This window comes from Triturus cristatus, chromosome 1_2, assembly GCF_964204655.1.
Source record: "Triturus cristatus chromosome 1_2, aTriCri1.1, whole genome shotgun sequence".
NCBI lineage: Eukaryota > Metazoa > Chordata > Amphibia > Caudata > Salamandridae > Triturus > Triturus cristatus.
Window position 1 is genome coordinate 127,824,034 of NC_140580.1, and position 15,153 is coordinate 127,839,186.

Sequence of the window (15,153 nt, forward strand, 5' to 3'; positions counted from 1 at the left end):
ATCTGGGCGCCACCCTGGTCTCCAACCTCGGAAAAGTGTTTCCTTCGGAGGAGAGATTGTTATCAATGAGAAACAAATGCAACATCATCCTTCAAGTACATCAACCATCAGTAAGGCAAGTAGCTACTCTGCTGGGGTCGATGGCCTCTTGCATTTTTCTCATACCCAACTCCAGATTGAGAATGAGACTGTTGCAGCAGGATCTGTTGGACAAATGGAAGCAATCCTCGGATCATTGGAACGACCGAATTCTTCACTCTCAAACAGCAAAGAAGTCCATTCTCTGGTGGCTGCAGCCAAAGAATCTTCTGGTGGGAGTCCCATTCCATCAACCTCTGTCAAAACAATCTCTGATCACGGATGCATCTGTTCAGGGATGGGGAGCGCATCTGGGTCAACTACAAACTCAGGGCAGATGGACCAGCAAAGACCAGACCTAACATATCAGCATGCTGGAACTACGGGCGGTTCATTTACCCCTCAGGGCATTCCAGCCGTCGATTCAGTCCGAATCGATCCTGATACAAACAGACAATACAACCACCATATATTACTTGAACAAACCAGGTGGAACACGCTCTCGCCCTCTGTCTCTAGAATCCCAGGCGATTTGGCACTGGCTGTTATTCAGGAACCTCTCGATCACGGCAGTGCAACTGCCAGGAGAACAGAACGTGCGAGCAGACGCCCTCAGTCGACACTTCGAAGAACAAGAAGACTGGGTGCTCAACAACAAAGTGGTGGCAGACATTTTTCATCAATGGGGTCATCCATCCATCGACCTCTTTGCAGACGATCGAAACAGAAAATGCCACGCCTTCGCGTCCAGATTTTTCCGAACAGGAACGAGGGGGAATGCTCTTTTGATAGACTGGTCCAGGACGTTTGCATACGCTTTTCCGCCCCTCCCTCTCATTCCGAAGGTGGTAACCAAGCTAATCCGATCCAGGATGATGATAATCCTCATAGCACAGGATTGGCCTCGTCAATGGTGGTATCCAGACCTGTTGCTACTCTCGTTCTGTCCGCATCGGAGACTCCCGTGCAGGCAGGACCTTCTGACCAAAATGGGAGGGAAGATTCTGCACCCCAGCCTTCCCTCGCTGTGCTTGGCAGCATGGCTTCTGAAATCCTGCAGTACGGACATTTGAACCTCCCTCAGGACTGCATGGACATTTTGAGGGAGTCAAAGAAGACCATCCACAAGAGCCTCTTACTCTTTTAAATGGAAAAGGTTTTACTTGTGGTGTATTCGTAATAGTTGGAGTCTAATTAGCGTGCAAGAAGAGGTAATCTTGCCGTATCTGATCTACTTGGCCAAATCTGGTTTGAAATGCACGTCCATAAAAGTGCATTTGGCTGCCATCACGGCATATAGAAAATCACCTAACCAGCCTTCTTTCTTTCAACTTCAGATGGTCAAGGACTTCCTACAGGGGTTGAAGGTTTATCCTCCTGTCCGACCTCCTTCTCCGCCTTGGGAGTTGAATCTAGTTTTGTCAAAATTGATGGGTCCTCCCTTCAAACCCATTCATAAGGCCACATTACAACACATTACATGGAAGGTAGCTTGTCTGGTGGCTATTACATCAGCACGTAGAGTGAGTGAAATCCAAGCACTCTCTTCTAAGGAACCGTATACGGTTTTCCATCATAATTGGGTGGTTATGAGAACTCACCCTTCCTTCCCACCCAAAGCAGTGTCTGACTTCCAAATAAATTAGACAATTTCTCTCCCCTCTTTCTTTCCAAATCATGCTACACCTGTAGAAACGTCTCTTCATTCATTAGACCTCAAGAGGGTTCTCAAGTTCTATTTGGAGGGAACAAAATCCATTAGAAAGGCTGATCAATTGTTTGTAAATTACGGCTCTGTTAGGACAGGCTTTCCAGCCTCCAAAAGATCCATTTCAAGATGGATAGTGTCTTGTATTAAGTTGGCCTACCAAACAGCGAGCAAGCCTCTGTTAGCCGCCCCTAAAGCTCACTCTACTAGGGGCAAGGCTGCTACAGTAGCATTCTTACACAATGTACCGATGGCCGAGATTTGCAAGGCTGCAACTTGGAAATCGGTCCATATGTTTACCAGGCATTACTTTCTGGATTCTGACTCCAGAGCGGATACCCACGTAGGCCAGGCCTCCTTGAGGAATCTGTTCCAATGCTAGCTTGATTAGAGTCTTTATAATGGTCTATTCTTACTATGTATCTTTATTGTACTCTGGTTACTTACCCGCAGGTTGAGGGGATGGGCTTGCTATTCTATTCATGTGCTTATGACTATTGATGAGGATCCCCTGGAAGAGAAGGATAAGTTACTTACCTGTAACCCTAGTTCTCTTCCAGGGGTATCCTCAGCAAAGTCATAAGCAACCCACCCGCCTCCCCGGGCAAGTGATGAAGATACAGTTAATCTCTTTGTGCCATGGCCTTCGGGTCTCCACAAAGAACAACTGACTTTACTGTCACCCCGAGGCATGATGGGAAGCTAGGGGTCATGGCTGCCTTAAAGGCACGGTGCCAGTTTGTTCTGTGTGTTTCTGTGGGTTAGCTTTTTAGCTTTCTACACTGATGTTTCTGCAATGCAGTCTATGTGCTGGCAATGGTTTTTTTCATTCCTCATTGCAGGAATATGATTTCTGCTGTGCATTAAAGCAGTTTTCAAATGCGTTTCTTTCTCCCTGCTTTATTGAAATGGTATTTATGTGCAAGGGAAATTCTTACAACATTGCTCAGCATTGTGGTATATGGAAGACTGCATTGTGTGTTTATTGTAATAAAGATATAGATATAGAGCTACATATATGGTTTCCACATATGTTTTTATATGTTTCCGGGGTCCCGCACATGGGCGGAACTATTCATGTGCTTATGACTTTGATGAGGATATCCCTGGAAGAGAACTAGGATTTCAGGTAAGAAACTTATCCATCTCAAATTTACTTTTCTTATAGCATCCATAAAGAAGACCTCCATTCTTTTAAATTTCAACTTTTTAAGTTAAAACGATCCATAAAGTCTATTTCTGTTCCATACTATCTTTGGGGAGGAAGGATTGTGTATGCAAAACCCAGAAGTAGGATCCTCCTCTATCGCTCTACTAGTGAAGCATAAGGCTGCTTATTCAGCACCTGCATGCTTTCTGAATCAAATTAAGATGGATTTGGTAATGTCTGTTATGGCTCAAGGACCTTCCTGCAATTTAGCAACACTGTAGTTCCAGCAGACAGTAAAGGCAGATGCCTTTAGGGAAGAGAAACTATGTTTTCGCAGCAATATCTGTTAGGATAGCTAACAAGAGTACTCAATTGCCATGAAACAATAGGCCGTTGTGGCTCAACATTATTCCCCCTTTGGAAATACTGCCAGATGATTGTCAGGAGCAGGCCAAATATATTCTCAAAGTGGAAGAGTATACATTTTGATATCTCATACTGATATTTACCACATAGTCACAGGGCCTGCTCAACATAAGTATGGCTGGCTCCAAAGTGCATTCTTCTTTCTGGAGTCCAGTTGAGCGCTAGAAATGCCTTTTGAGGTCTAACATGTATTTGGAAAGCATGTGGATGATGCAGGCAATCAAAACATACAGATGCTGACATCATCTGATCGTTGGAGAGGTGATACTTAATGATAGATGCAAATTTGCTGATTAAAATCATCATTTTTTGGTATGCAGGACCAACGAGAGCTGTTGATCAGAAGCCCAAGAGGTTTTAGAGTCCTCAAGAATCATGGTAAGAAACGGTGCTCTTTTAGTATAGCAATTAAGATTGGGTTGATTATTTAGTTTTTCTGTTTTGTTTTTCTGCAAACGTGGTTTCAAACAGCTGTAATCTGGTGATATCTGGTATGGAAGAAAGGTTTAAGTTGCAAATTATCTGCATATTTGTGTTAAATGCCCACATTTTCTAGAAACCAGCCTAGTAGTTACATGTACAGTTAGAAAAGCACTGGAGATAGTACGGAGCCTTGTGGGACGTTCTGTTGGGTTATTATAGTTGCCTAATTTAACTAAATGGCAACATCTAGTAAGTAACAATCTGAACTAATTCTGTCGCAGGAGTATGGCTTGACTAAGATATGCATGAATCCTTGCATGGTGTTGACGAGTAGACATTTGGAACTAGTTATAGGGAAGCTTGGTGGAATCCACTTATCTAGAAGCCATCTTAGTGTCCGGGGATAACCTATTCCTAGAGTTTATTAGAAGAAAGTAATACATCTTTAGTAACAGTGTTAACTCTGCTTAGTAGTGTGTTCCCACTTAAAGTTCTTTTATTGCTTGCCCGCCTCCTCTCATATCATCATGGATCGTTTAAAGCGTTCTTGACTGGAAAAGTCTGGGAACTGAAGGGTGGCACCATTTATTTTCCTGTGTGATATGTGAATGTCTATGCACATTGTGTCTAGTTTTAAGCATACCAAATTCAAACCTGTTTCGTTTGCAAGTGTCTGGCTGGCTGGAAACGGCCTTTTAGAGAACCACTGCAGGAAATTTAAAAGGGAATTGATGCATTAATTGACCTTAAACTTAGTAGATTGACCTTCTTTCCTAGATTGCTTAAACTCCGAGCTTCCTCCCTCCTCACCTGTCCATGAGTTCTATTTTTACAGTGTTGTAATGTCATCTGGACAAAGAAAGGGCTTTCTCACCAACTTTCGTGGAATGTGATTTAATGTTATGTATATTTGTAAAGCATACTATCACCCTGGAAGGTGCACTAGCACTGAGTAGGTATGTGTGCCTAGCCCCGCATCTGGTTGGTTTATTGAAGAGCCAGGTCTTCAGCTTCTTGCGGAATTCAAGGAGAGAGTAGGAGGCTCTGATGGGGAGAGGAAGGTCTTCAGGTAGGTTGGGTCTGAGTTGTGGAGGGCCTTGAATGTGACTTTGTGTCCATATACAGCAAATAAATCTTGGCAACAAGTAACGAGCAACATGATTGATTGATTGATAGGGAATTTATAATGCGCTACTTTGCCCGAAGGCGTCAAGGCGCAACTGATGGAAAGCAATCAGCCAGATCCAAGATAAGGAGAGGAAGAAGCATTAAGGGTAAGCTTCAGAGAAAAGCAAAGTTTTAAGGCCTCTGCGAAACAGAGTAAGAGATTCCTGATTCCTGAGATCAAGGGGAAGCTCGTTCCAAAGTCCGGGGGCAAGAGCGAAGAAGGCCCTGCCTCCCCACCTTGCTTTCGCAACGCGTGGGACGATGAGCAACTTCTGACTGGCGGATCGCACGGCCCTACCTGGGGTGTAGTGCGACAGCAGAGACCTAATGCCCTCGGCCCCTGCGTCATGAAGAGCCCAGTGGATGATAATCAGGGTTTTAAATTTTATTCTGGCATGCACCGGGAGCCAATGAAGATGTTTCCTGATCGCGGTTCCTGAGGAGCGTCTAGGGGCATTAACGACAAACCTTGCTGCCGCATTCTGGACCACTTGCAGCCGATGAACCAGTTTGTTGCTCATCCCAAGATAAAGGGTGTTGCAGTAGTCCAAGCGCGAAGATAGGAGGGCAACCGAGACTAGTTTCCGGGCGTCAGGGGTGAGGTAATGGGTGAGCTTTCTCAGCACCCTTAGGACCCCACAGCAGGTGGAAACGGTCCTATTCACTTGCTTATCAAAGGCAAGTGAGGTGTCAAATAGGACTCCCAGATTTCGGGCAACGGGGGATGGCTGGGGGCATACTCCCAGAGTCGATGGCCACCAATCGGCTGACCAAACCTCCTTGTTTCCCCCGAACACAAGGATCTCAGTCTTCTCCCCATTGAACTTTAGGAAGTTTGACGTCATCCAACCTGCCACGGCCCCCATACAGTTCCTAAAGTTTGGACCCAACAGATTGTGACAGGGAGACCATGATTTGGGTGTCATCGGCGTACGAGAGTACTTCCAGTCCAAAGGACCTGACAAGCCTAGCGAGTGGGGCCACATAAACGTTGGAAAGTGTAGGGCTCAAAGAAGAGCCCTGAGGGACCCCGCACTGCAAAGGCTTGGCGGTGGAGAGGAAGTCACCCAATTTAACCCTTTGCTCTCTGTTGTTAAGAAAGGAGGTAAGGAGACTAAGAGCCAGACCCTCCACCCCCATCTCACTGAGACGAGAAGCCAAGATAGTGGGGTACAGGGTGTCAAACGCGGCTGTAAGGTCGAGCAGGATCAGAAGGGTGGTCTGACCCTGTCGACCTTAGCGCGGATATTATTGACCACCACTGTAAGAGCTGACTCAGTACTAACATCAGTAGCCGTGGTTCCATACTTCATCTGAAATGGAGATGACCTGTTTTGAGCTTATAGGAATACTAAATAAATAGACCACCAGGGCTATAAAGAGTATAAAATGTATCAGGAGAGGCAGGAGGACTTAAGAATGCTAAGGAAGTCAGACGCGATGGCTTCATATGGAGGCAGTGGAGGCTGGTGACATTTGAAAGTGATGAGGCGTAAAATTATTGTCGTACTGTACCGTGAGTGAGCGCGCGAGTGAGCTGGAACAACCTACAGGGGGTTTGGGGGGATTCTCCCTCCGAGAACATTTTGAAAAAAGAGTTGACAAATGGTGCATTTTCAAGCAAATTTGAGAAAGCAGGAAGGTTAATAAAGCAATTGTGAACGTGCAGTTATTACATTAATAAAGAGATGTCATATAACATAAATAGTTGCTTATTCGGTATAACCACAGAGCTTCATAACACACTTCAAGATGCAATGCATTGCTGCTGACGATTTTAGCTTTCCCAGACCAAGTAACTAGTTATGCGACGGTTGTATTTATGTACCAGATGTTGTGAACACTGAAACCAATGTAATTACCAGACTCTTCCACTGACATGCACCCCTTCAACTTAATCCTCAATCCCCTCTAAGTATTCACAATACTTGAAGGGTTAATCCACATGCAGTAGAAATCTAGGCACAACTTGTATCGTCTATTGCTGACTAAAGCACTACAATTAGTCACCAAGCGAAGCACTATAGCGAGTGTCACGGAGTGAAGGACAACAGCATTTGAGTGAATTATGGCAGTGTCATTGAGTGAAGTGCTGGAGTGTCTGTCACTGAGAAAAGTGCAAGAATACATATCAGAGGAGTATATACTGAATTTTCTTTAGTGTGTCCCTGATTGCCAAAATGTCTGTCTCGGTTTGGAGGGCTGTAGTATTTGTTTCTGGGCGGGCACCCCCCTCAATGAGACGGGATGGAAAAGCCTAATATGTGACAAGTCTGAAGGTGAGAAGAGCCCACTCTGTAACACAGGGGTGCATTTATCATCTTGTAATATAGGCCTGTTAGCAGGGGAAAGCACATATAAAACAATTGGAAGTAATAGGCCCCCTTGCCGGACTCAAGTCGTAATCTTGCCCCAGAGGTACAATTAAAGTGAGATGAAATGTGGGCCGTTAATATCTGTGAGTTGAGCAACTAGGCTGCATTTCTAGACACCCACGAGTTTGGGAATGTTCTATATTCACCAGGCACCCAGCTTCTATCCAAATATCTCCTTCCTGCACCGAGGCGCGTTTATGTGACCCTGAAGCTTTAAAACAAATTACTATTATTTATTCTTTTATTAGTATGATTAGTATTTTTGCATGTTGATGATTCTTTAGAGCAGTCTATTGATAGAATATAGTGGCCTTTCAGAGGCGTACTTTGCGTTAGTAAGCTGAAATGCAAAAGCACTTGCTTGAACCACTTTGCTTTCAATAATGAGATAACATAATTGTGTTTGCTGCACATTAGCACCACCTCGCTTTGGCTAACTGATGAAGCTGCGTCAGTAATTGATTTTCTGATGCAGCACGCGCAGGCACACCGTGAGCGGAGTTCACGAAAGGCAATACTGGATTTCACCGCATGCACGCACCGTCATTAAAAAGGCGCATGTTTTAATTATGTTTATTTAGGGCTGCGAGTGAAGACAGTCCTGCCGGTGCTGGCCCTTTGATTTATGGCTGGGGGCATTCCCAGTACTGGCAGAATTTTCATGTGGAAAGAGTGTTATTTAGGACTTGACTGAATAAGAAACCCTTTGGTTATTAAGACTGTGAGTTGCTTTGTGTCATAACTTGCAGAATAGAGAAAAAAGGAGAGGGACCCCTTAAAGCTCTCAAGGGAAATGAGGTACTTATAACCAAAATAAAAGGAATTCCCTTGACCCAACAATTCCAATTTCCATATATAATAGCTAACAATACAATAAAATATTGAATACTATATCCAATACATATATTACAAAAACATTTTATTGAAAGAAATGTGTCCGTATTATTCCAAAACAATTAAAATCACATATAATATCACAATAATCCACAATAAAAAAGTATTATTTAAAAAAATAAATTAAAAAGACATACAGTACATGTTAATCAGGAGGGAATTGATTAACAACAAATTACAATTATGAGCAGCATAATAGAGACAAACACATATGTAAGACACAGCTTTTGTTCTTTACAGATGCACATCACATTGGACTCAAAAACACAGCTCGTAATACATTGATTCAAACAGTATTTGACCCGTCTGTGTTAGTCCTTGGATTGTGCCTTCCAACAGCGTCGACGCGTTTCGATGGTTTCAAATTAATCATAACATCTTTGTCAAGACACAATAATTCTGTCTCTCTCTTATGACAATCCTATTTCCTTTTTCCTCAATTTATAACAAAAATCCATGCGTGCTCATGGCTCTGATTTATCACTTTAAAGCAGAATCTCTGTAACAATTCGTGGGTTCGATGTCCTTGTTTTTATAAGGTACTCTGCCCCTCATGGATCTTTTTCCGTTTTTGAAGGTACTTCCCGTATTAGATTTCTGGGAGTTGTTTATAAATGTCGCTGCACCGCGAGGCTTTTATTCCTCTTCTTTAGCGTGCAGCTATAGTTCAACGGTGTTTCCTCGAAAATACGAGTGTCGGGTTCAATGTTGTATAATTCCTTTTATTTTGGTCATAACTTTCAGACACAGGGCAGGACAAAGCACCGCTTTCGAATACGTGAGTATCAATAATAAACAATGCTGAGTTATCATTTGGTGGCTTTTGGAAACGCACTGTTGTTTCCCTTGTGTTTGTGCGCGCGCGTGTTTGGGAAGGGGGTGATAACGGTTCTGTTTGGCAGATGTTGACCTGCTTCTACAAATGCGACCACCAACATACCAACGAAACAGAAGGTGTGTACAACTTGATTACATGTAATGCTAAACAAGCCACAGAACTGGGCCTGTTACTCGCGAAATACGGTCATATTTCCGGGGTGTCCCTGACGAGTATGTATGAGGTAAATTACATGTAATAATAGCTGCCAGTTGAGGTTATGCACGTGTGTCACAGACCAGAACAGCAATTAATGGCTGCGGTTTGAACGGTTGCTGTTGGCATTTGGCTGCAAACTACATGTCGCAGGTTCGAATCCCGAGAAAGGTCACGCATTTTATCAGTGCAGATAAAATGAGTATCACCAAGCTGGACATCTTTCACCAGGTCCAATAGACTGGAGCGCTAACTGATAGTCCTAGTATGTTAGTGTCCACTGCTACCTCGGGCAGCAGTTCCCAGGAAGGACCTTAGGTGCCAAATTAATTTTCAATACAGTTATCTAGTATTTGTTGATTTTTTTTTTCTCCTTTCCTCCACTGCATATTACAGGACAGATTTTACAACATAAATATCGCTTCCTTAACTATTTTGGGGAAAGTTGCACTTCCCCCAAATATCCAAGGACTGAACTAGGAATATTGTATTAGTTTTCTCTGCATCGCAGCCACTTTGCTGTACTGACGGCGCTAAGGCCGCGCAGGGTCTCTGTATTTACATGTTCTCTCCGCTTCCGGGGGGAAACTGGAAAGGACCGAAGCAACCGGGACAACGGCTTCAGGTGGCAAAAGGAAGAGCTGGCATCTGTACGTTGGATTTGCAACTAAGACAGCCAAAGAGGATAACCTGTAATGTTCATAATTCGCATTACACAACAATCTTAATTTGAAAAAACATGCTTTTACACTATTTTATTTAAAGACGCAAACGGAAGGTTTTTGTCGCGACGGCTCACTTGGCCATAGCTCAAATAAAATATTTTAAAGTAAAAATAAAGCTAGCTTTGTAGTTAGATGAGCTGTCGAACTCTTTAGCATGTTTTTTTTTAATGAAAAACGTTTGTAGGAAATTGGCGTTCAAGAGTTTGGTTAAACTTCAGCGACTCACACCAGCATCCTACTTTTGACAATGGGTACTGCAGCGGCGGCCGGCATGCTCGCGGGAGGAGGGGGGGGTTGTGGGTGGGGAATAAAAAAATAAAAATAAAACGTACCTGAGTGCCGGGTACCGTGCCGCCTCCGCTCCTGGCCGGTTACACTGTAATGGTGCAGCGGCAGCCAGGTCTGCATGTTCCTGCTGCAGAATCGGGAAGCAGGCAGCAGGCAGCTTCCCTCCCCTACCCAAGCCAATCACAACACTGCAATGGCAGCGTTGTGATTGGTTTGGCGCAGCGGAGAGCGCCTCAGCCAGGCCATTTTCTCTATGTAGGCTGCATGCAGCAGCCTACATAGAGAAAAAGGGAGAGTGTGCATAACTGCTTTGTTCGGCCCTGGGGCCGACCAAACAGTACCCACAACAGTGGGTAAGCCACTAACCCCCCCGCCCCCCTGCCCTCGAGCAGGACCGCCCACCCACCAGCCCCCAACCAGGCGCAGTGGGCGACGCCCCCACACCCCAATGGGGGAGCCGCCACTGTATGGAGTTACTTTTTTAGGTCGAGCCTAGCTCAGCGCGCATGCGCTGCTCTAGGAGAGGGCCTCTTGGAATCACTCCAGAATTTCTGAAAGCTTGTGCATGTGGTTGTCACATTCTATTGGCCTTTGCGTGTGGCTTTCAAAAATGAAAGCATGCAATTGGCCAAAGGCGGGTGCATGTCCCACCTTTTCTGAAAAGGTTTACTCCCACGGCATCCACCTTGTGAGCAGCGGCACGCAATGTGCCATCTGTTGTGGATCATGTTTCTATTTAGTGCGGTCGCTTTCACTTCCATGGCCGTGCTTGCTGCATTTGTCACCCGCTACTTATCTGTATAGCCTGTCTTTCTGTGTGTCTGCCAGCGGCATGAAAACATGTCGCACTGCATATGCTGACAGTGAATTTATTGTATGTACTTTTGAACGGGTCGTCATGTATACCCTTATTCGTGTTCGCTTGTTTCTTATTCCCTCCCGTACCCTCACCACTGCCCTGCCTCCACCGCGTTCTTCCCACGTGTCTCCCACCCTTCTAGCCTAGTGCTTTGCTCTGCCCCGGGACAGCATGGCATATGCCCCTGGAGCCTGTGGTGCTGCAGCCTGAGAGTAGGGATACCGGAGGCTGCCGGAAGACACAAACCCTGTTCCGGTACCCGAGCCCCCCAAGGACTTAGTCGTCTGGTCCCTCTTCAACGCTATCTTTATCAACTGCTTCTGCTGTTTGGGCTCCATGGCCCTAGTCTTCTCGATCAAGGTAAAAGCATTAAATGGCCCCTCCGAACAAAATACAACCGCAGCACATCCCTGAGTACATATAAAGTTACTTGTAGAGTCCAGGTCAACTGGAGCACCATGTTCCATCCCGGGATTTAATTTAACAAAACACTGCACTCTGGAAGTTGTAGACCTGATTCATCATACAGGACAAAAATTAAATGAAGAATTGATTGAACAACAACTGAGCTGGGTGTTTGTGATAGTTGAGTTGCAAGCACCTCGGGTTTGTTGACAGATTGGCTGTGGGGTGTGCTGCAAAGGTCAGTGGTGTGTACTCGTGGTACCCACGTCATGATATGCTCACTCCCAGGGGGTCGTGCTTTTGCCTTCTATATGGAACGTGTTTTACTCGTTGCAAAGACGCGCTGTAAAACTCCTCGGTGGAAATGCTGGCAGCGACCGACAGAAGACATATTTTGGTTGTGACAAAGCAGGGTAGCACCCACAGCTGGGTGGCGTTCTTGTGTGTACTCTTTGTATTTTACCACCTGCATGTCCGCTTACAGGGTGCTCACTTGTGAAGTTGTGGAATGTGTGTGCGCTCATTGCACAGACATGTAGCCCCAGTACTGCTGCACAAATGTTTGCAGTGCACCCTGCCATAGTTCGGGGGACGGGTGGAGCAGCAACACAGGTGTGTTTCACTCACTATCGCAATACCGTGCTTCCTGTCCTAGCTCAGGGGATGGGTGGAGCAGCAACACAGGTGTGTTTCACTCATTATTACACCGCAGGTGCTCACGCTATTGCAATCATTGTGTTCTCGGTGCTACAATTGTAACACATGCATTAGTACATTCGTGGTGCATGTTAGAATAATGATGGTATAGCTTACGAGCCAAATTCACAAATTATCACAGCTCTAGTCAGTGGTGGAAGCGGGAGAGATCTGAGGGGCACACTTTAGGAAAACAGTCCCCCTGCTTTTTGTCAAAAGTCAACCGTTCCGGACTATTCATTTCTACAGCTGAAGTGCTTCGACTGAAGTATAAGGCAGGGTGTGTCTTATGCTGCGAAACCAAGGGAGGGGCAGACAGCTAAAGTAGCCTTCTTGCCTGGGTATTGCTGACTGAAAAAAATGTAAATGTGCACAACTGGTCAATCTGCATATGTGAAATTGATGGAATAACTTGAAGCTGCCTGGTGACACACATGTATTCTTTTTGAGAGGTATTGTAAGGGACCTAGCTACCTGCTAAGCTGTGATATGTGCTTTTAAAAGAGGGTTAAATAAATAAACCACTGCACTACATACAGCCTGCAAAATACCTATATTATGGAAGCATTTTTGTAATTGTAATTTTTATCTTAAACATTTTTGCACATTTTGTATCTATACTGTGTGTAATGCAAATGTAAAATAATCGTCTACATGTTTACAGTGCTTTCTGTCTATACACAAGTCACTATTCTCCACTGCACCAACCGATATTTGGTGCGGTGCCTTAACTAATAGAGGTTTCATAACGTACAAATAGTGCATTTCCCACTGATTCACTATGAATTTTCATTTAAGCTGTGTTATTTGATATGTAGTTACTGGAAAGTGAAAGACACAGATGGGTGGAGGGAAGTTAGGCTGTATGTATTGCTGTATTATAGTCTAAATGCTTATAAGGTCCCAAAGGCGAGATCTATTGCTATGCCACAGCTTGGTTTACTTTAATGCTTGTACACCTTGGAAAAATGTAGGTAACAGTGGGCAAGCAGACTCAATATTGCATTTGAGTAGAATGTCCATCAGAAGAACTGGATTGTCCTCCTAAAATTATTTTAGAATTTTTATTCAGGGCCTTTACAAACGTTTGCTGCCTAACTAATATGTAAGAATCTTTGTGTATTACACACATTAAATCATCTTGGAGGTTTTGCTTTTCGGTAGTCTTTGTAGATTTCAGGTGTTCCTTTTAAGTAACCTTCGAAGAAACCTAGAAAGGTTATTGAAAATGGAAATCTGGAAAACAAATAGTGTAGAACAATTCTAACATGGATAGCAGATTTAACTTGAACGTTAAGGTTTATTCTTATGTGGCCAATTATTGTATTTTTATTCTATTTGCCTATAGGGTCATGTTTCCTGGGTCTCTGTGAAAATGGTAAAAATACTTGATTGTGGACTGTAATCCTCCCATTTGTTAATTTACACGTCATTTACACTATCTTTTACAGAATGAGTGTGGAACTAAAGATGTTCTCACTAGTGTGGAAAGAAAACTAAAACGACAACATGAACGACGGCACTTCTTTGGCAGGAAACACAGAGTGAAGAGGATGCTTGCTCCCAAAAAAATGAAATTAAATCAGTCAAAAGATTTGAACATGAGCAGACAGGATACTCCTGGGGAACAGCTCTATGAGGTGCCAATGCTCAGCGAATCACGGTCCAGTTCAGGGGAATTGTCCTGTTCAGATGGTGAAGATTCTGATGACGAGGATGCTGTTTGTCCTGCTCCAGACTGCCAGCAGCCTGAAGGAGAAGAGGTCAGTGACGCATAGACTCTCAAGTTGTTTTCTGCCTCTAAGGCTTGAACAGTCAGGAGAACATTATCGTGCTGGCAAATTGGGAATGGACACATTTGTATTATGTTAAAGAAAATTGATGGTGATAAACGTAGGTAATACATTTTATCTGCTAAAGCTAGACCAGTGGATTCACACGCCAGATATTCGTTCAACTCCTCTAGTTTTGTATTTGTGCCAGTTTTCAATTTACGATGGGTAGAATTCGAAAAGGGCTTTTATTTTAAAATGCTTAAAATCTGTGTGAAGTAATATAGGGAAATTGTTAAAACATAAGGTTCTCATCATGTGCATGGTCATTCGTGTAAATAAAATAGTCTGAGGTATCTTCTGTACCATTGATAAACAAAATAAATGTTATCACGTTAACTTCTAAAGACAAGACCCATCATAAACCATGTGTTTGTAGATATTATGTAGTTATTCAGTATTGAATCTTTCATGATTAATATGCGTGAATCATCCCCGTAATTGAGGTTAGACCCCACGGCAATTAAACAAGAAGTGCAAAGAAAGCATAGTTAAAACAAGTGACATGGTAACCAATTCACATTGTTTTAATAAGGACCACACTTAAGCCAATCAGGAAGCAGCTTCTGAAGCGCTTGCCCTCAAGGGCAACCGTACCTCAGATTTCTTACTTCATGTCCTGTGAAAGGGAGTCTCCCTGAGCTCTGCTCAGTTCTTCACTATTCCAGTTGATATCTTTCAACTTTTGACCTCAAACTGAATTTTATCTTGGATGCTTAGTTCTGATAAGAAAACAAATTGTCCGAGATCTAAGAAAGGCCTTTTTAGCCCATCTAGAGCTTGTATAAGCCTAAAGACTGCATATATTGTCCCATGTCTTAGGCTACAACATTGAAGGATAGAGAAGCCAGATGTCTTCTATACTTGCAGAAAAAGAAGGCTACGGAAAACCCATCTGGGTATGAAAGAGAGGGAACATCATCTCCTCCAAAGAAACGGGCAGACATGAGGGGGAAAAACTCCTATAAGGAGCCCTCTAAGAACAAGCTAAAGACTAAGCACCGAGAGAAGACCTTGGAAATTGAAATATCTATGTAGGAAGCTGGCTCTGTATATACTATACCAAAGTGAGGTGTACTGTGAACAAAGTCCAG

General features: G+C 43.8%; 1 pseudogene across 1 annotated transcript in view; it reads left to right on the forward strand.

Annotated features, from left to right (window-relative positions):
• The window catches only part of LOC146866942 (lysine-specific demethylase 5B-like), a 492,309-nt pseudogene that overhangs the window by 425,807 nt on the left and 51,349 nt on the right, over positions 1-15,153 (forward strand). The window contains exon 12 of the transcript XR_014966721.1: positions 13,679-13,990. The product of XR_014966721.1 is annotated as a lysine-specific demethylase 5B-like (transcript). The remainder of the gene's footprint in view (positions 1-13,678; positions 13,991-15,153) is intronic.